The sequence below is a fragment of the Myotis lucifugus genome, unplaced genomic scaffold (assembly GCF_000147115.1).
Source record: "Myotis lucifugus unplaced genomic scaffold, Myoluc2.0 scaffold_9, whole genome shotgun sequence".
Lineage (NCBI taxonomy): Eukaryota > Metazoa > Chordata > Mammalia > Chiroptera > Vespertilionidae > Myotis > Myotis lucifugus.
In genome coordinates, this window is record NW_005871057.1 from 12,878,783 (window position 1) to 12,901,560 (window position 22,778).

Below are 22,778 nucleotides of genomic sequence, written 5' to 3' on the forward strand. Positions count from 1 at the left end.
CCTTATAGTGCTGTTGTGAAGATGAATGGTGATCATGCGTATAATACACGTGGCTTAGTGTCTGCCATGGGGTTTTCAACCTGCTTTGAACCCGGTCAGAGATTCAGCATCTTCACATTTGGTGTCTTGGCTGAGAAAATAAAGTAAATAAAAAAAGGAATAATAATAATAGAGGTCAAAATAGCACCTGTGATAATTATAGAGGCCAGGCTGGAAGGCATATGTGGAAGCCAAATAAACTCTCTACCAGTGGTTCTCAACCTTCTGGCCCTTTAAATACAGTTCCTCATGTTGTGCCCCAACCATAAAATTATTTTCGTTGCTACTTCATAACTGTAATGTTGCTACTGTTATGAATTGTAATGTAAATATCTAATATGCAGGATGGTCTTAGGCGACCCCTGTGAAAGGGTCGTTCGACTGCCAAAGGGATCGCCACCCAAAGGTTGAGAACCGCTGCAACCAAACTCCAGAATGAGGCATATTTATCATCCAGCCTCAGGCAGCACTCGCTGTAGTCACATACTCTCAGCAGGGTGGTTCTGTGCTCTCAGCCTATAGCTCATGCCCCAAAGAAAGCATGTAAATCTGGTTAAGTCAGTTTTTTCCCCAAAATTGGCAATTTCAAAAGTTTCTCTGTCTCTCTCCCCCTTCCCTTCTCTCTCAAATAAACTTAAAAATGAATTTAAAAAATCCTTATTAAAAACAAAAGACTACCTGTGTCAGCAGGGAGACTTTTTCTTATTTGGTTTGATTTTTCTAATGATGATTCCTTACTCATTAGACATTATTCATATATGATAGCATATGTGCTTAGACACATTAGGTTTGATACCTCAGAAAAGCACATTCACATTTTTTTTCACCAATTTTCAAAATAGCCTTCTGGCTTTCACTCAAATTCAGATAATTTGGAGAAGGAAAGATCTGAAAAATCTGTCAAACATAATTATAGAGTGCAGCCGTCCTCCTAGTAATGGGAGTGGTTTGGTGGTTATTTTTGAAACATGCCTGCACTAATATACCGTGCTTGAGTTCTTCAAGTACTTCAAGATATTTTCTTTTTATGAACATGGCTGAAATTTTTCTTCTTATGTTTTATATTAGATGAGCACAAAGTTACTGACTGAAATCCAGGAAGATGTGAGATCTTAATTATGATTCAAAGATACTCCATGTGCATTCAAATGAATACTATAACCCTCTCTCTACTGCTTACTCCAGTTTTCCATGAAAAAAGTGATGCTATTGGAGCCATATTTTGTCCCCTCATTTGCAAAATGAAAGACTCAGTTGCAAATCATGATTATTTCACGATGTGTTCACTAATGTTTTAGTGTTATATCATGATGGTTTCATGATGTCATATCATTGTTTCCAGTTCCAACCTGAGCGTTTATTATTAGACACTTAAATCCAGATATACTGTAACATTAATGATTTTTGGAATAACAATACGTGAAAAATAGTCCATATTTGAGGAGGTGACATATTTGGAACATAACTTCGTGGTTTTTTTTGTCTAAAATTTCTGAGTTATTTCTTTTCCCTCCTTTGTTTTTATGTTGTGTTTGCACAACTTGCATTTATAAAGTTGAAAGATATCTTGCCTCCTAGTAGGATCACACCTAATTCATCTAAGGGATAAGGCTGCTGATGCCATTTTTAAATACCTTTAAGATCCTCAGGATAGAGTCCACCATTATATTTTCCAATCACAAAAGCTATTTCACATTGACAATATTATCTCATATGCCTTTCTTTCACTTCCAAATGGCCTGGAAAATTTGGCGCAGTGCTAAACTTTCTATCAGTATGAACATGTATTGCTATTAGAATGCTGCCTTTTTTTCTGTATGGAGTTTTTAGTTTATAGGTACTGAAACAGCTTCCTTAGTACAAATTGTACGTTATTAGAATTCAGGGAGCAGTAGGAGGAAGTGTTACATCACTCTGGAAACTAATGATAGCAGGTGCTCTACCTTTTTAAAATATTGGTTGAGTTATTATATATATAGGAGAAAGAATGTTGAAGAATTATAAAATCAGCAATTGCAAGGAAATTTTGGTGATTTGTCTCACAAGTTAGCTAATGGTTTGCATAGGTGAAGTAGGTCTGAAGGTAGAGAAGTATGTTTGAAGGCTGGTGAAACACATCCCAACTGAGATTTAACTCTGCCATTCATCCTGATATGGGGATTTCTTACATTACTTAGCCCTTGAGATTAAAATGCTGATGGTTTCTGATAAAATAGACATGAATCGGAACGGATATACATCAAGTAATTACAAGTCATTAATACCACTTTTACTTGTTGATCAGATTAGCTAGCCAATCTGCAGAGAAAGAGCAAAGCAAAGAGGGAATTTTCCTTGAGGATTCACAGCATAGCTGAACAGTCAGTTCTTAAGCTCTTAACCATTGTGGTGTACTTAATGGATAATGTCCAACTATCCTGTGTGCACAATCCTGTGTGCACAATCACTCTGTGTGCAGTTTCCTGCCTCTTAGCAGTGATTCAATCCGCCTCTTGCTTAAAAAGATGGCAGAATGTAGTTTTCTGATCCAGAAAGATGGCTTAAGCTCATACCCAGCTCTGCATTTTCTAGCTTCAGTCTTGAGTAAATCACTTAAACTTATTAGGTTGCAGATTCCTTGTTGGTAAAAGAGGCATAGTAATTGCACCCTCCTCATGCATTGATCAAGAGGATTAAATGAGTTAATCCATGTAACACACGGCACAATTCAGTAAGTCCTCAACCAATAGCTTCCATTATTATTTCATCATGCTATTCCTTGGAAAAATGCAAATTGGAATGTAGGTCAGAGAGATTAATATGTTCGCAGCATATCAGTATAATACAATGTCAGCCATAAAAATGCAATTGCTTTATAAGTAGTAAATGTGGTGCCAGAATTTAGCAGAAGCAAAGTCTAGTGTAAAATCATTTTCACTGCCCCGAGCACCACTGGATTTAATGTTGGGATTTCTAAATAAGTATTTTTCACTTTTAAAATTCTCTTCCTTTTTAAATTTCAATGTTGGGTATGATGTGTTCATGACATGAAGTCTCTTGTTTAAAAAAAAAAAAAAGAATACTTTCCTCCTTTCTTGCCCTGCCCTGACAAGTCTGCTTCTTCAGTTCAGGGGCAAATTTGGTATAGGTTTGAGGAAAGAGCTGTGATATTTTTTGTATCTGTCCATTTTGATGTAGTCCCTATGTGAAAGAGTGATAGGAGGCCTTTAGCCCATATTGCTGCTAGTCTTTCAACCTTTACATCCATAAACGTTACTCCAAAATAAAAACATTTAAAAAAAAAAGGAAGAAGACTGTTCAAACACTGAATTATCTGTGAGGCTCAGCCAAGTTACACCAGCTGCACTGGCTTGGTTCCTACATCTGGGCTCCAAGGCGGGTAACAAAAAAATCTCCATGAACAGTATTTTAAGAATTTTGGCAACACACAGGACAGGGAAATTGAAAAGAACTCTTTGCTGAAAACAGAATTGGTGGAAAACAATTGTTTGCTCGCCACACAGTTCACCAAGCAGTCTAATGGGCAGCTGTTAGAATACAAACAAGTATGCCCAGGGCCCTGTCCAAAGCCACCCTGTCCCTCTAGGAAGTGCCCGCAGGTGCAGTGACTGAGTTCTGGGAATGAGAAGCAGCAGTGGACTTAATAAAAACACAAAGCACAAAATGGATTCTCCATGTTAATGTTACTATTTTCTAGCTTAATGGGAGACATTTTCCAACAGCCAGTATGACGTAGGATGTGCATATGCCTGCAAGGAAGCTTTAACTTGTTTTATCCCTGGTGTTCTTGTCCCTTCCTTCCGTAGGGCTGATTAATTTCTTCCCTTGGTTCTCTATGGAATTTTTCTTGTTATATTGCTACAACCATTTTGTGGTAAAAGGAAAGGAGGTAGAGTTTAACACAGCTGTACTCTACATTGTGTAGAAAATACTCTCTCTTTAGAAGCAGACTAGGAGTTTAGGACTTGTAATTAATTGGTGAAATGTAAATATTGAAGAGAAGAGGATTGTAACTTAGTATGATGAAGGCTTCATTATAGTGATTTATTCATTTTTTACTTAGAAAGGTCAAATAAGCATTATTTTGACTATGTAATTATTATTAAAATTTTATTTTAATATGGTGTTATATTTCTCTTTCAAGAACAACTTCAATGGACCTCGACCTTGCCATCAAGAAGTTTACAATCTGAAGGTATGAGATAACAGAAACTAGGTAAAGCAGAATGCCATACTATGCCATTGTTCAGTGTATTAAGACATTTAGAAAACTCATAAAAATAAAATTTAGCTGTTAGGGCACAAATGATCTGAGATAACTATTTGAATCCCATGTAGATGAGAAAGGCCTATGGGAGAATGTGAGGAGGGAGAGGTGTTTCTGGCTCAGAAGGACACATGAGATAAATGGCCTTAAAAATGGGATAGAATTACTTTCCAGTACACAAAAGTTCTGGAGCCTATACTAGGAAGAGCATGGTGACTGTCAGATAAAGATGTGATAAGTTGTGGGTGGGGAAGCCTCTATCTAGTCAGCCCAATGGTGCAATGAGGAGGGAAGTATAGCTCAGAAGTAGCTTTTTTACAACATGCTTTATAAATGTTATGCAATTGGGTTATGTAACTGTGGCAAACAATCCTAAATCTGGAATTCAGTCTTTGTTCCAGGTGACATAGCTTAAGTGAAACTTTATTATGTAATAACTAGGGGCCCAGTGCACAAAATTCGTGCACAGGGGTGGGTCCCTCAGCCTGACCAGCACCCTCTCCAATCTGGGAGCCCTCAGGGGAGGCCTCTCCAATCCAGGAGTTTCTTTGCAATCATATGAGCGAATTGTCTGAGACCCCAACCCAGTTTGGTTTGGTGCTCACAGAATAATAGAGGTCTTTTTTTTTTTTCTTTGCTCCATTGGTGGAGATTTCCTAGAAGTTGCAGGGTATCTTCCTTTTAATTTTTCCTCGACACTCTGACTTTACTTATGTCTCTCACCTTTGCTTTCCCTCCATCCCCCACCCGCAATAGTAACTTGTTCCAGGCTCACTTTGCTCTAGTGTCTTAACCTAGTGGTTCTCAACCTTCCTAATGCTGCGACCCTTTATTACAGTTCCTCATGTTGTGGTGACTCCCAACCATAAAATTATTTTCGTTGCTACTTCATAACTGTAATTTTGCTACTGTTATGAATCGTAATGTAAATATCTGATATGCTATATGTGTTTTCTGATGGTCGCGACCCACAGGTTGAGAACTGCTGGTCTAGGAGATAGCACAATGCTTCTGCCATCAGAACTATGATTCCCAGAATTCCTGGTGCTCCCTGCACTCTTGGTTTCCGCTTCTGGTCCAGGGGCTGCAGAAACCAAAAAGACTGGGAACTTCAGCTGCTCCCAGGCCGGGCTAACAAGACCAGACACTCCAGTGGCATTCCCGGGACCCTGACTGCTCAGCGCTGGTGCACACACATGCTGGCCACAGGCTCAGAGCAGGTGGGGTCATGAGGATGCCCGTTGCTTCACCTCAGCTACATGGCAGGCAGGCGGGCGTCCCACCCTGCCCCCAGCCACTCAGCGCCTGTGTGCATAGGCCTGGAGCAGCGGGGGTGAGGGAACGCCCGCTGTGTCTCCACAGTGCCTGTGTCTGTGCGCACTGCCCACAGGCCTGCCATCTTTGTCAGGTTAATTTGCATACGCACTCCTGATTGGCTGTTGGCATTGCAAAGTGATGGTCAATTCCTATATTCCTCAATTATTAGTGTAGATGAAGATAGTCAATGTTAATCTTTCCTCCATTTATTGTTCTCCAGATTAAAGGAAAATGAAAAGAAACAAACCCACAGTTCTGGGTTTCTGTAACGTAGCATATTTCTTACTATGTGAAGGTTGTTTAGACTAGTGAGTGTAGTGTACCTCCAGGAGGAGAAAGGGAAGCAAAAGAAATGACAACTTCTACATTTTCCAGTTTCTTTATATGAGGAATCAACAAACACTTTTTGTGCTACTTGTTTACTATCTCCATAGTAACAGATCAAAGAACTACTGTTCAAGAATAGAAAGGAATGCTTTTAATGCTATCTATAGGGAAGAATAGCATCTTGTACTAAAGGAATAGTTCATTCATTCATTTTCACCTCACTCATTCATGCCAGTCCTCAAACCTGAAATTGGCCTTTGAGGTCTGTCTGGCCTATTCAAAATATTGCAGTATCTTCTTGTCAGGTCAGGAATTTATTTTGTTTTTTAAATTTATCTTTATTGTTGAAAGTATTACAGATGTCCCCCCCCCCCATTGATTCTCTCCATGGAATTTGTCATTTTTTCACCTCCCTGTCTCAGATTTTGATGCAGAAATATTACCAAATGATTCTATATGAAGGATTTGTTTTCTAAAGTTCACAAGGAATTTGTTTTCTCAATCTAAAATAATAGGGGTCATTCAAGCAGCTCTTCTAAACCTCTCTTCCATGCACATATTTTTAGGCCACTCAGAAAGCATCTTTTGCTATTTTGCTATGTCAACCTAGTTCTTTTCTGGCAGAATAAATGCACTTTCATCTGTTCTATTATTCATTGTTGTATAGCAAATCAACCTAATCTTAATAGTATTGAACCATCATTAATATTGTCACTCATAGTTCCAAAGGTTGACTAGGCTCAGGCTGGTGGTTCTCATTCAGAGTCTCCCACATGATTACAGTCAGACCATAGCTGGGGCTGCACTCATTTTGAAGGCTTCCTCTCTCACATGTCTGACATCTGAGCTGGGAATAGTTGGGGTTCTTCTGGCATCTCTCTCTCTTTAGGTACTCTCCATATGATTTCTCCATCATGGCAGGTGTAGGGTAGCTGGCAAGTCAGTACTCAAAGGTGTGAGACCTGAGCGGAAGTGTCAGATAGTAACTGTACTACCTTCTATGATCCAGTCTTGGAGGTCAAGCAGTAATACTTCCTCAGATGTCTATTTGTTAGAAGCAAATAACTAAGTTCAACCCATGTTCAAAGGGATGGGGATTAGACTCCATCTCTTGAGAAAGGAGTGTCAAAGAATTTGTGACCTACACAAAGAATTCATTAGTCTGTTCTGACTCTTCTTAATAGAGACACCAATTCTTTGCCTTAATCATTACTATAAGCACCATATTTCTTCATTTCCATTACAAATATTTTATTAAGCATCTAATTGCAGATGTAAATGTTCTAGGAATGTGTAAGACACAGTTCAGGGATAAATGCATAAGTCCTATTTCTGCCTTTTAGAGGTGCACCATCTGTGGCAAATGCAGAATAAAGCACCGATCAAGGCCGATCATCAACAATCAACAAGTCTTTATTGAAGATCTGTTATGTGTCAGACACTGTCTAAGCTCTAGGAAGGCAGAGATGAATAAGACTCATTTCTGCATTCCATGTACTCATAGTCTAATCTGTATGATGAAGCAGTTCAAGTAAGAGGTATGTACCATTCCACTGAGAACACTTTCCTCAAGATCTCTAGCAACTTCCATTCTGTCAAAGCCAGTGGTACCTAGTGGCCAAATGCAACCTTCTTATAGCCAAATATAAGCTTCTTGATACACTTTGTTCAACTGATTTCTTGTACATCACTTTCTGGGTTACCTTCTTCACAATCTTTTCTTTCTAATTCTTCTTTGCTGCCTCCTTTTTCTCTTAATGTTGGTGTGTCCCAGGAATCAGTTCTGGATCCTCCTCTCATTCCTCTCTATCCTCTCTACTTGCCAACTTTTGGCTTTTAATGTTATCTATATAGACAAATGACCCCCAATTTATTTTTCTAAACCTGGCCATCTTATAGGCTTCTTAGTATCTCTCCAACTACCTTCTACATCCAACTGACAATTAGACAAACATAACAGTCAAAACTTAGCAGATACAAAATAAGGCTTTTTATTTCCCCAAACACTCAAGGCCGCTACTCTCTGGTATTCTCCATCTGAATTAATGAGACCTCTATCAACTCCTCATGCAAAAAGACATTATTGATAACTCTCTTTTCTTCTAATTACCACATCAAATCCATTAGCAAGTTTTTCTGGTACTACTGTCAAGGTGGATCATGACCAGTACACTGTTTCTTACTAATTCTATTGCTACAGCCATCATCTACTTACTATGTGCAGCACCTAGAACACAGATGTGCAAGATACTGTTCAATAAATAAATAATTATATGCATGAAGTACAAGAGCAATATAAGGATAGTGTTTGTTTCTGTCATATATGGACATGGTATTGTGAAGTAGGGAAGGTTATATAGGATGAAAATTCCAGGTAAAGCTGGGTTAAGGAAGGTATTAGTCTCCTTTGGTCAATACCTGAGACCTTGTGAATGATACTTGGCTTAGGCAGCTGTCTGAATTGCAAACGGAATATTTCGTAATTCAAACTCTCAACTGAGAAAATGAGTAAAGAGACATTCTGCTATGAAACAGGCCTTTTCAAAAAGTTTCAGAAAAATTGATGTTAACAGTTGAAGTTGTTTTTTCACCTTTGTCTGGCAATTCAAAATGACTTAAAGATTTAAGCTCTTGCTCCTCTTCCCTCAGTGTGAATTTCATTTTTTCTGTTACGGTGAAACTTATTTTCCTTCCTTCTTGGGTGTTTTGGAGGAACGTTATTTTTATTCTCACTTGCCAGAGAAAAATGCTTTTTCCCCAAAAAAGTAAATATGGTTTTTAGCTTTTTAGAAAAGTTCCCTGGAAACTTAGTACACTGATACCAAAAAAGACAATATATTTTTTTGTGTCTCGTTACTTTCATATGAAATAATGAAACTCCCCCATTTCTTATTAGCATGTGAATTGGTGTACAATATTAACATTTTTATTTTGAAGAAAACTGTGTATCCAGATTATTTTTATTTCCTATGTAGAACTACAGTCAGTTTTTAATCTGCATTGTTAAAAACTTATTTTTTTCTTATTCCTTTTTTAATTTTCTTTTTTTTCTTTTATTATTATTATTATTATTATTATTATTATTATTTGGTAAGAAACATGTTAGCTGCACTTATCTTTGCTTTGATGACCTGTTTGAAGCTTCCAAGAGCCCTTTACAAAGTATTATAATCAGCTGGGGAGTACGGTTTGACTTAGTTGAAGAGGTTCTTTTAATTTGCCTCCCCAAGTGACCTACTCAAATTGCTTTTTCAAAAAAAGTTCTAGGCATGCCTGGGAACTATCCAATTGAAAACAGTTTCTCTTGGGGTTGCCTGTGGGAAGATTAGTCTATCACAGTTGCTCAACCTTTTCTGTGTCCAGTAACTCCTTTGTTTCTTACCTGAAGCAAATTCTTACCAAATTAGGGAGGGTTAGATGAGGTGAAGGGAGGTAGTTTAGAGATGGCAGAAACAGAACATCTGTTAAACCTCCCCCAAAACTAGGTATTTAATTTCTCTTTCCTCTTCCATAGATGTCATAACAGAAGTAATAATAGCACCAGGCTCTGAAAATCACTATGAAGTAGTGACTACCATATACATATTCTGCAACAAAAGGACCCAAGATTCACATTGGGGTGTAATTTAATTAAAGATAAACAACTAGTAAACAGAACTGAATTTTTAACTCTAGTCTGACTCTTAAGCCCACAGACACAGATAAGGACCCTCTTCCTTCCTCCCTATCTTCTCCTCTCATTCCCCTTTATCTTAGCAGAGCTAACATCCAATCCCAAATGTTTTTAGTTTTTTTTCTTTCGGAAGTCTGCAGGGGCATAGAGCAGAGTCATTTTGCTTTCTAATGGACTTAGGTAAGCCATCTAAATACAGAATGTGCTAAGGACAGGCCTGGCTACCCAATTATAGCCTCCTTTTAGCTTTGGCTAGAGAGAAATCCCCAGAGCAAGTGTTAAACTTGGTCACCCACGCTACTTCCTTTCTTGGCTGAGAGTCAGGCGGAATGAATTTTGGATCTGGTATAAAGTCTTATTCAGGAAATAATAACTGCCACAGCCCAAGCACTCAGTGTCTCAGCTTTGAAACTGAGTTCATAATCATTGCCCAATTTTAGTGGCTTTGATAGAGTGTGGGCCTGACTTCAAAATAAACATACCAGGGTTTCCTATGTATTGGTAATTTGTGGCATGCTGCATTTTTTTTAATCCTCCCCCAAGGATATGTTTTTATTTATTTTTAGAGAGAGACGAAGGGAGATAGAGAGAGAAACAGCAATCAATTGTGGATCAGTTGCTTCCTTTATGTGCCCCAACCAGGAATCAAACCCACAACCTAGGTATGTGCCCTGACAGAATGAACCTGCAACCTTTTGGTGCACTGGACAACACTCCAACCAATGAGCCACCAGGCCAGGGCAGCATGCTGCCTTTTTCAATTATAATAGCAACTCTCTAAACTAGTAGTTCTTACATGGAAATATTTTCCAAATTAATCTTCCCCTCCCAAATACTTAACAAATCTGTATTAAAGAAACATCAATTATGAGCCAATGGTTCCGCCATCAACCATATCTACATGATAATTTTTTAAAAGAGTGATATTATCCTCTGGAAAACTTTTAAAAGTAGTGTCTTTGGAAAAACTTGAGCTCAAATTATTACTTATCTTCCCCTAGTCTATTTTGTAGTTGTTGTCACTTCTAGCACATTGTTAAAAGATATGAAGTTAATTTGTTAGAAAAATAAATCTTGATTCCTGATGCTTCTTAAACACATGAAGTCTAATACTTTGTGAAATAATGAATAATTGCATAAATGAAAATGGCACAAATATATTTATATTTGAAAAGCAACAAATAAAAAATAAAATTTCAAAATTGAAAGACTCAATACCCACATTGTTTGAAAACCAGCGGTCTTGAGAAGTACATCACTTAAATGTAGTTTACATATTAACTCTAAGCACTAGAAGATAGGAGGAATTAATATTAATACCAGCACTAGCTTTACTCTTCCATGACATGGACATGAAATAAATTGTGTTTCTTCCCAGTTGGCCTTAGTGATCTCCCTCATTTCTAAAATCATAATTCTCCTGCTTATTTATGTGCCAGCATTCCTTCTTCATTTTCTGATTCCTGAGAATAAATCAAATTTCTGTTATTACTTTTATGTCATAATACTCTTACATTTCACAATTATATATTTACCTATAATTGTATATTTTTACAATTTGATTGTGTAATAATGACATCTTGCGCTCTGAGCTCCATGTGGTCTGTAATGTGGATTTTATTTACTAATCTATCTGCATCTTTAAGGACAGTGTTGACATAGCAGGTGCTCAATAAACACTTGTGAAATAAATTAATTAACTAGTGAAGGAAAGAAGCTGACTATGATTATTTTTCATTATCTCCCACTAGACTGCATACAGTATATTCAAAAATTAATTCAACAAATATTTAGTGACCATGTACTATGTTCCAGGCACTGTTTTAGGGTCTAAGGATAAAAGAATAAAAGCAATCATATGTCTCCCTGTCCTCATGTAGTTCATAGGTATGGGGTTAGGGTGGAAATATAGAAATGAAGGGATTCTTTAAATAAATGCTGTACAGACAGTCATTAAAGCTATAAAGGAAAACAAGAAGCAGTGTGAGAGAATAGTGGAGGTCTACTTTAGGTTTCTTTGGCGCATTTCATGCAAGTTGATTTTTTGTGACATTTTTATTCTGTTTAACATTATATACCTCTGATTTTTCCAGAGCTTGAAATTCAGTGCTAAAAATATGAAAATCACCAGGTATTCTTACTAATTGGTTGGAAATACATTCTGTTCAAATTTTTAAAAACTTAAGGCAGATATAAAAGGCTAGAAACATCTCTGTGTGTAGACTTTGCTAAGAACTGAGCTTGGTCAATAATCCAAGTCACAGAACATTATTTTAAAATGGAATCTCTTGGGAGCTAAGGATAGCTCTCGGGATTTATTTCGAGTCAGCACATTACTGGTTGTCTAAGTGAACTGTGTTATTTCCTCTTATTGATGTCCATAAACTCTTAAAAGCAGTAACTTTTCTCCTAGGTTAATTGAAAGTGACTCTTGAAAATAGAATATTTCAGAGTTTTCTTTAAGAGAACGTTATTTTAGGGAAACACTGATATAAGGAACTGAAAATAATCATTTGTTATATTTTCTTTCCTTCTCTTCTATGTCATATGTTCAGATGAATTTTACTACAAGACCAATACAGACCAATACTAGTCTGAGAGAAATCAGAACATAATAATTAGAAGAGTTTATTGGAAGGTGAGCTATTCTGCATGGAGACATCAAGGGTAGGTTTTTCTATACAGAAAATGAATTAAAGCTTTCCTGCTCCTGTCTTGGGGGAAAATATTTCACCACCCCTACAGTCATATCTTAGATTCTGTTACCATGGTGCAAATAAATATCTTCTAAGTAGTTAGCTGGAATAAAATACCTTATAGTTCTTTATTTTTCTTTTATAGTTTGAATTCCTGGAAAGCAAGAAATGTGCATCTCATTAGCAGGTCAACAAAGACTGAAGTCCATATAGATTATTCATTTGAAAATAAATCTAAAATGAAATTAGATTTACTAGGCATTTTTCTCTTTAGAAGGTTTCAGTTGGGTAGCAATTTGTAGTATTATTGCTTACAAATATAATAATGAAGGATATACACATGAATTGCTAATAATGTATAATCTATCAACTACAATTTATACTAGAAGGATTAGAGTGAAAATTTATCCCTGGGTAATATGAATGATGTAAGATGAGAGAAAATTTCCATCCTCAAGGTTGGGAAGAGATGTCAACAATTCCAGATAGGCTTCCAAATCCAGATGACCCAGTTAATTTTATTTCAGGGCAACGAACAGATGGTGACTGTTCTCTGTCTCTCTGGCATTAGCGTGCACTCTATCACCAGCAGACTTAGCGGTGGCAGATGGCAGTTGCATTAGCAAACATTCAGTTCTCTCTCCTAAAGTCTTCCCTTAGGCCTGAGGAAGGCCTGGCCATGGCTTACAGCTGACTCACACTGTGGCCACCTCTCCAGAGAATTTCAAGCCACAGGAAGCCCTCAGTAATGTCAGCTTTCCGGTTCAACATGGCAAGAGGCACAGCTGGGCTTCTTCAAAGACTTGTGGTAGGTATTATGGTCTCAGTGTTAAATCGGTCAATGCCACCTCAGGTCCAAGTTGAGTATTTCTATGGGATGAGTGGGTTATTCTCACCCTCTTGTGAAAAGTGCCTGGATATATAACGGCAACCTTTCTTGGCCTCTGGTGGACTTCTCTGGATAGAAAAGCAACCAGCCATATTTAGCAGAGTTTTGTCCAGCAACACGATTCATTTAACTCTCTTCTTGAACTTTAGAGTATCTAGACATCACTATAAATAAATATAAAAATTAGCCTAGCCAGTGTGGCTCATGGTTGAGCATCGACCTTTGAACCAGGAGGTCACGGTTCGATTCCTGGACAGGGCACATGCCCAAGTTGTAGGTTCAATCCCCATTAGGGGGCATGCAGGAGGCAGCCAATCAATGATTCTCTCTCATCACTGATATTTCTTTCTCTCTCTCTCTCTCTCTCTCTCTCTCTCTCTCTTTCTCTTCCTCTCTGAAGTCAATAAAAATATTTTTTTAAAATTAAGATCTCCCTTTTGGGAAATCGAAGTGAGAATATGTCACAGCTGTACCCATGTATTTGTATTTTTTTTTTTTTTAAATATATTTTATTGATTGTTTACAGAGAGGAAGGGAGAGAGATAGAGGGTTAGAAACATCGATGAGAGAGAGACATCGATCAGCTGCCTCCTGCACATCTCCTACTGGGGATGTGCCCGCAACCCAGGTACATGCCCTTGACCGGAATCGAACCTGGGACCTTTCAGTCTGCAGGCCGACGCTCTATCCACTGAGCCAAACCGGTTTTGGCATGTATTTGTATTTCTACAAAGAACTTAGTGACATCCTAATTGCTGCACATCTAGGATAAGACTAGTGCTTACTTTGTGAACCAACTCTCCCTAAAATCATCCTATTCGAGTCATTTAAGACTCTGAAATGCTGTCTTGGGAGATGAAGAAAATTCAGAAAACCTAAAAGATACCCTTTGTTTTATAGAAATTTAGGGTCAAGGGATTAAGTAAGTTAAAAAATATGGGCAAGGGATTTATTAAATCATTTGTCCTGTTTTATGGGCACGTATTTTTTTTAGCATGCAAGATGTCAAATTCTTAACTTTTTAAACATCCCCTTTCAATTTTTTTAAAAGACTGTTGTGGGTTTTTTTTTAAGAGCAGTTTTAGGTTCATAGTAAAATAGAGAGGAAAATACAGAGAGCTCTGATATTTTCTCTGCTTCCACACATGCGTAGCCTCCCCCGTTATCAACATCTCCCGCCAGAGTGACACATTTGTCACGGTTAGTGAACATTGACACATGACAACCACCCAAAGTTCATAGTTTACATAGGGTTCACTCTTGGCGTTGTATGTTTTATGGATTTGGACAAATGTGCAATGACATGTATCCATTATTATGTCATATTGAGTATTTTCACTGCCTTAAAAAAAACCTCTGTGCTCTGCCTGTTCATCCCTCCTTCACTGGCAATCACTGATATTTTTATGGTTTTTATAGCTTTGCCTTTTCCAGAATGTCATATACTTGGCATTGTACAAAACAGTCTTTTCAGACTGGCTTGTTTCACCCTTTCAACTTTGATAATTTTTATTTCTGAACTGATCATTGATACGCAAAGTACAATCAAGAAAAATGTGATTTGTGATATAAATTTCATGTGTTCCATAATGCAGATTTGCTATGATCAGAACTGTAATCCACGTCAGAAAAGATCTTTTATAATTTATTTCTGAGTTAGGAATTAGAAATAATAAGCAATGTAGGTGTCTTATTATTATTATTTATTGCACCTGAAATATGTATTTGTGATAATTCCTTTGATATTATTCCTGGTGACTGTTCACTAGCTGATATAAAATGCTTAATAGCAAGCCGAAATCTCTTTTGCTCTCAGGCCCTGCATTGCTGATGAATGATACATAACTGTTTTAGTAGTTCAAATAGTAGTGGCTTCATTGGTTACATTGCTCAGAGTACATTATCATCTTATATTAGCTTTCAAGAACAAGTTGCCTTAAATGTGTTGGCAGGTTATCAAGCTAATTTAGAATATAGTGATGGTCTAAAAATTGGGAAATATTGGATTCATAGTTTAGGAGAGGCACTCTTTTAAAGTTTAGGCTCATAAATATATTGATTAGGACATAATACTTTTAAAGGAATAATGGGATAGAGATTAATTTAATCAGATAGATGACTTCTTTATTTCTAGTGATTCTTAAGTATCTTTTTAAATTTGGCTAGGATGTGAGCAAGTACACCTGAATTGCTTCTATACACATTTGACTTGATATTTGCCTAGGACATTCCTCTTAGTAGAATTTTGATATGATATCTCAGAGAAACTTGTGTTTAAAGGAAAATGCAACTCTGATGATTTCGTTAAATATAAGTACAGAACTCACTATGGTTCTAGTGATTTCTGAATAGAACCATAATTTAAGTATATTCTGATACCTTGGGAACTGCAAGTTTTGCTTTATTTTATTTTATTTTGTTTCTGAATTATTCATACTATTGCTTCAATATTCTGCTTTGGTTTTCTATAAAGGCCCAAGTTTATTTATGTTACTCTCACCAGAATGGTGGTGCCAAATATATTTTTTTCTGTTGGCTTTGGAGGTGCTTTGGAATGTATAAATATTTAAATATGTAGAATCGTTGAATTTTAGAGTAGGTATAGACTCTGAATTCATCCTAATGTGGTAAATCTCAGAGAGTTTGGGACTTAAACAAGGTTGCAAAGGTAGAATCAAGCTGCACTAGAACCTACAGGTTTACTAGTGAGTAAAGCTGCTCTTGGCACTGGTACAACTAAGCAGGAAAATGAGCTGTCTACAGAATTCTAGTGAATAAAGGCTGACAGGTGGAGGCTACGACTTAGTTATCTACCTCAAATGTTTGCCTATAAAAAAATTTACAAAATACAATGGAAAGAAACTTCTACTACCAGAGTCTTAAAATCTTTCCTGTCATCAAAAAACTCTATTAAAAAATAGAGACTAATACTTTCAGCCAGTGAGTTTCAACCTTTTACATCTCATGGCACACATAAGCTAATCACTAAAATTCTGTGGCACACCAAAAAATACATTTTTTGCTGATCTGAAAAAAATAGGTATAATTTTGGTTCATTTACACCAGGCAGATATTGTTGTGTTGCTTGTTGTCATTTTTTTTTTATTTGACTATTTAAGGGAAAAGAGGTCAGTGCCCCTGACTAAATTGTTAGATATTGCATCTTTTAAAAATTATTGTGGCACACTTGTTGAAAATCACTGCTTTAAGCCATGGTTTGCTGTTATATCATATAGTGTATCATTGAATAATTCCTTTACTGTATAAGAGAAAGATACTTGTATGGATCCTGGAAAGCACCTTGGTGATAAAGAGAACCAGGCAGTAGCCCTAATTCAAATGACAAAATATCAAAAGGCAAACTTTGCAAACATCATAGCTTTCCCCCAGCTCCTGTAGCTAGGGTCTGTGGTGGGTGAATCCTATATAATAAAAGGCTAATATGCAAATCTACCAAAGGGCCGGAGGAACGACCAGTCGCTATGATGCGCACTGACCACCAGGGAGCAGATGCTCAATGCAGGAGCTGCCCCCTGGTGGTCAGTGCGCTTCCACAGGGGGACCACCACGCAGCCAGAAGCCCGGCTCACGGCTGGAGAGGGCACAGGCCAGCCTGAAGGACACACCCCTCCCCGAGTGCATGAATTTCGTGCACTGGGCCTCTAGTAGATGAATAAAATAAAATTTCGTTTGAAATACATAATAAAATATTCCAGGTACCCTGCTAAATAGCCATTGTTACACTATTTCATTTTTATAGCGACACCCTGGGGTAGGCACTGTTATCACTCCCATGTTATAAATGAAATAACAGAGGTATAGAGAAGTTAAGAATTTTACCTAAGGGCATGTGGCTGATATTTGAGGCAATGTCCATCGGAAGCGAAAGATTCTGCTCATAATTATAGCTCCACAGTGGTTGTTTAACAGGTAGAGAGAAAGAAATGTAGGAAGGCATGCCGTGTAAGGATCTGTTGAGTTTCAGAAGGTGAAGATGTTAGCGATGTAGTTGTGTTGAAGCCAGCTGTAAGGAGCTCTCAAGAGCTGATCATTAAATATTTGGGGATTTCGCAAGCTGATTGTTAAACTATTGATAGCATGAAATCAGTAAATGCTACAGAGCAGGGTTTTGTTTCCACAGAGCTGGTTTCCCAGCACACCACCACCTACTAGAATATTGGAGTTAGCACACAGCATGCATAAAGGGAAAATAGTAGGAGAGGAAGTTAGAGACATACATTAAGGTCAGTTTGTAAAGAGCCTAGGTAAATGTGAGCATTGCCATGTTACTAAAATGCAAACCAGATTATGTCACTGCCCCACTTTCATCCATAAACCTCCATTGTCAACTGGAACAAGATCTGGACTCCTACCCTGGAGAATGATGTGTGCTTTTCTCTTCAACCTTGTCTCTGCAGTTTTCTCTCTCTCTTGTTCTCACTCCCCCATCAAGCTACAGCCACAGTGCTCAACTCATTTCAGGTTCTTAATAAGCCAAGCTCTTTCAGATTTAGTCCTTCACATCAATTGTTCCCTTTGCATACTACTGTAGTTTTTGCATATTTATATCCTTCAGGTTTCATTTTAAATTTCACTTCCTGAAAAAGCTTTTCTTAACTTCCAAATCTAAAGTATCTGCCTATTCCCTCAGTCACATCAGCTGATGTTTAGACTCTGCTTAGCCCATAATGGTGTGGGGTCAGGATTAAATGCCCAGCCTCTGAATTCAGGCTGCTGGGGCCCATGACTTCTTCACCCCTTACTTGCTATGGGACTTGATAAGTTGCTTATCTTCATGAATCAATTTCCTATTTGAAAAAAGTGATGCAATTATTTCCTTTCCATGAGGTTTCTGTGGGACTTAATACGTGGAAAAAAGCATAAACTGCATGAGAAAAAGAGCAGTGACTGGCCCATAATAGCACTTAAATATTGTAGAGATTCTTATCACTGATAATGGATACTTATTGATTTGTTGTCCAATTTTCTCAACTAGAATATAAAAGTTCAATGGGAGTAGGCACCTCAACTCTTCAGATTGCTTTTGATTCTTCCCATCACAGATTTCTAGAATAGTAATTGGCATATGGTAGGCAAGGGGGCAGGGGGAGGTGGCATGACAATGGGCAGATCATTTAGGGTTCCTTATTTACCTTTCTGACTTCTCTCAGCATTCTGTGTCATTGGTCTTTCTGAATCTAGAACAGTGAAACAAGCATCTGTACAGCAGCCCTGGTGGGGATGAAACAAAAGAGCACACTTCCTCTTCAGACCATTCCCTCTTCGGGAATGTGGGCTCAGTATTGTCAGATCTTTTATTTATTACAAGAAGACAAAAATGTGGATAATTTTTAGTGTGAAATCTCAAAGATTTAAATGTTTACAACAAATTGAAAGTTTTATAAATTACCTTTGACTAAACTATGTGTACAGGCTAGACCAGTGATGGTGAAGCTTTTGAACTCAGTGTGTAGGCATTTTGAAAAACCCTAACTTAACTCTGGTGCTGTGTCACATATAGAAATTTTTTTATATTTGAAACCATAGTAAAACAAAGACATATTTTTGATATTTATTTTATATATTTAAATTCCATTTAACAAAGAAAAATCAACCAAAAAAATGAGTTCACGTGTCACCTCTGACACGCGTGTCATAGGTTCACCATCACTGGGCTAGACTTAGCCAGGGAGCAACCTGTGATCTTGAACTTGATCTCTCTCTTAAAAAAAAAAAATGTTTTCATTGATTTCAGAGAGAGGAAGAGAGAGGCAGAAAGAGAAAGAAACATTGATGAGAAAGAAATAATGATAAGCCTCCTGCATGCGCCCTCCTGGGGATTGAGCCCACAACCCAGGTATGTGCCCTCACTGGGAATGGAACCAGTGACTTCTTGGAGCATGAGATGATGCTCAAGCAACTGAGCCACACTGGCCAGGCTGAATTTGATCTCTTGATTTTTGATTGTGAGGTCAGTTTCTTCTTCTCACTGTCTGACACCTTGCAAGCAAACTACTGGATAACCACACTGCAGTGACATTTCCCCGAGTCTCCATACCTGGTATTGTGTACTCACCAAACAGACCCTCCCTGAAATGATACCCTTTGGTTTGGATCCTGTTCCTTAGATTTAACAGATTATTCACTGAAGAGTTATGTGGCTTACACCAAGGTAGGTACAGTATGCCATGAGTGTGAGGATGGGCAATCTTTTGTTTAAAGGTTTATTATTAAAAAAAGAAAGAAAAAGAAAAAAAAAGATGTCACCTGAGGAAAGGGACTTTTATTTCCCATTTCTCCCCTCCCTCATTTTTCCTTTCCTCTGCCCTATAGTGACGTTCATCTGATGACTATCCTAAGTGCAACTTTTTGCTCTGAGTGACTTTTAGAGAGTTCCTATGACACTAATGACTTCCCAGTGTTGTCAGACATGGACCAAGACCAAGGGAGGTCTGCTGCACTGGTCTGGAAATAGGTTCTTGCTCAGTTGCAGGACAAGCATTTCAGGGACTCGGGAATAGGAGGATTTTAGGTATAGTGGCAGAGTGAATGGAAGGGCGTTCAGGGCATTGGTGCCCCTGGGGAGGCTGCCCCGCTGCCTCATCTATGGCTCAGTTCTTCTCACTGAGGAAGAAGCCTGGCCTCTGCAGGCCCACACTTACCCTCGCCAGGCCCAGGAGGAGGGCCAGGACACAGAGCCATCAGCCCAGCATATGAGGTCTCAGTAGCCCGGATTAGTCTCTGCTCTGTCCAGTCCACGGTAGGCACTGGCTTTGGCCAGGACAGCTGCTAACAGGAGATCCCGTGGTGCTGCCCACAGGGCCTTTGTTAGGCTTCCATTATATTTCCTTGGGTTTGGGAAGCTTCCTTTCAAACTACCCTACCCCTTTCCTGGACCTTTCAGAGCTTTGAGCCCTTATCCAATCCAATCCTTTCCCAGGCTAATCTCCTCCCCTTTTGGTGGCCATTTTGGCTCCTACTGCACATGCCTCATAAGTTTGCTTCTTCCTCTGGCTTCTACTGCGCATGTGCCCAGGGGAGGAATTCTCCCCTCACTCTTTATCTCTCCCCCTGGTAATCCAGGCAAAAGGACCAGATATTCCCGGGGAGATGGGAAAGCTGGTCTTTCCTGCCTGCTCAAAATTTACGTCCCTTTGGTTGAGGATGTGTCTGTCCCTTGGGGTGTCTGTGAAGCTGTAGCTTCCTAGTTAATCTGGCTTAATTAGGTGTCTGGCTCCCCTCTCTTTCATTAATTTCTAATTAGCTTCCTACTATAATACCAGTGCACCCTTTCTTCTTACAAATATTTGGCTGAAGGAGGGAAATAATCTAGGACACTGGCGTTTAACATTTTTTTGTATCAATAAAAAAAATATATAGGAGTTATGGTCTGTATCTGTGTCCCCCTAAATTTATATGTTGGAATCCTAACCCCCAAGGTGATAATATTAGGAGTGGGACCTTTGAGAGGTGATTAGGTCCTTAGGGCAGAGCCCTCCTAAATGGAATCAGTCCCCTTATAACAGAGTCCAAGAAAGCTCCCTTGCCCCTTCACCATAGGCAGTTATAACGTCAGGATGACCATCTAAGAAGCTGACCCTCACCAGACACCAACATTGCCATTGCCTTGACCTTGGACTTCCTAGTCCCCAGAACTGTGAGAAATACGTTCGTTGTTTATAAGCCACCAGTTTATGGTATTTTGTTAAAGCAGCCTGAATAGGCATATATCTCCACATATGTATATATATATATGTATTATGTTACATGTAATCTAGTGTTCTACTGCGTTATGTACATTTTAAAATGCAGGTCAAATATCAGTTTAAAATATCGAGGTAAAATATGGGATAATCTTCATTACTTTTTTTTATACTCCAAGAGGGATTACCAAGTATACTTCATGGGTGGACACAGCCCTGCTCTAAGGACACATCGGCCTTTAAAGAGGATGCTCCACCAGACCAGGTGAGTGAGTGGCTGTCCTGAGGTGCTCTTTCTGTCAGTTTTGCATTGGAACGCTGTCAGGATGAAAGTGCTCTGGCATGGACACAGCTGGGGCTTCATCCTGCAGTATCTGCTGGGAATCACAGCAGGCCCCTTGGGTGAAACAGCTGCTTGTTGAGCCTTTTCCCCAAACCCGGGAGCTTATTTATGTCTCTCTTCTCTTTGGCTTCTTTTCCTCATTGTACGAGGGTTGCACAGATCACCCAAAACATAACAAAATGATGGCAGCTGTGTACAAGTCTCACTCAGGGCAGAAAAGGTGACTGTCAATTCCAAAACACCGAGTCTGCTATCCAAAGGCAATCTGAAGAGTTAAGGTGCTCACTAGTAATGTGTTCATCGAACCACAGTGGCCGTTTCCAGGCTCTCCTGCCCCTTATGGGAAGAAGGGAGTTTGATTAGCATTTCTCGATGTTATCAAGGTGTTTTTTTTTTTATTCTCAGGGTTACTGAGTTTGTAATCTCTGAACTAAACCATGATGCCAGGAACAAAGTCAGAAGCTGCAAAGTCTGAGGCCTCATCTCCCTCCCCAAAACTCTGGGGCAGATTGATTTTAACAGCTGTTCACTACCTGATCGGAATTACAGGACTTGTGAAAAGGTCAAGGAGAAAGAGCTAAACAGCACATCTGTTCCATCACAGTACCGTATTTCTAGGAAGTTGAAAAAACAAAACATTTGTAGAAAATCCCAACAGTAATTTTAAGCATGATTCAACTGTGATTGTAGAAGAAGGTATTTGCCTTCTTTCTTAACATTCCTTTTCATAGAATGCAGTTCTACAGTAAAGTCATTGCGTCCATTGGAGAATTTTTTAATTTTTTTATTTTACTTTTTTTTTCTACCATGTAAGTTTGTGTAAGTTTGTGGTTAATCATTGGAAACTTTATTTCTGTTATGTGCTATCTGATTGACACCAATCTGAAAGGATATATGCACCGCAGCATAATTTACAATAGCTAAGATTTGGAAACAGCCTAAGTGCCCATCAGCAGATGAGTAGATTAGAAAACTGTGGTACATCTACACAATGGAATACTAACCTGTGGTAAAAAAGAAGGAATTCTTACCATTTGCAACAACATGGATGGAACTGGAGAGCATTATGCTAAGTGAAATAAGCCAGTCAGAGAAAGATAAATATCATATGATCTCACTCATTTGTGGAATATAATGAACAAAATACACAAATTGATGAACAAATACAGAACCAGAGTCATAGAAGCATTAAATAGACTGTCCAACCTATGAGGGAAGGTGGGGGGTGAGTGGATAAGAGATTAACCAAAGGACTTGTATGCATGTATATGAGCATAACCAATGGACACAGACAGGGTTGGGTGGGGGTTGGGGGTATGTGCTGGGGGTTGGGGATGACCGGGGAGAGGTCAATGGGAAAAAAGGAGACTTATGTAATACATTAAACAATAAAGAGCCGAAACCGGTTTGGCTCAGTGGATAGAGCGTCGGCCTGCGAACTGAAGGGCCAGTTCAATTCGTCAAGGGCATGTGCTTGGTTGCGGCACATCCCAGTGCAGATGTGCGAGCAGCTGATCGATGTTT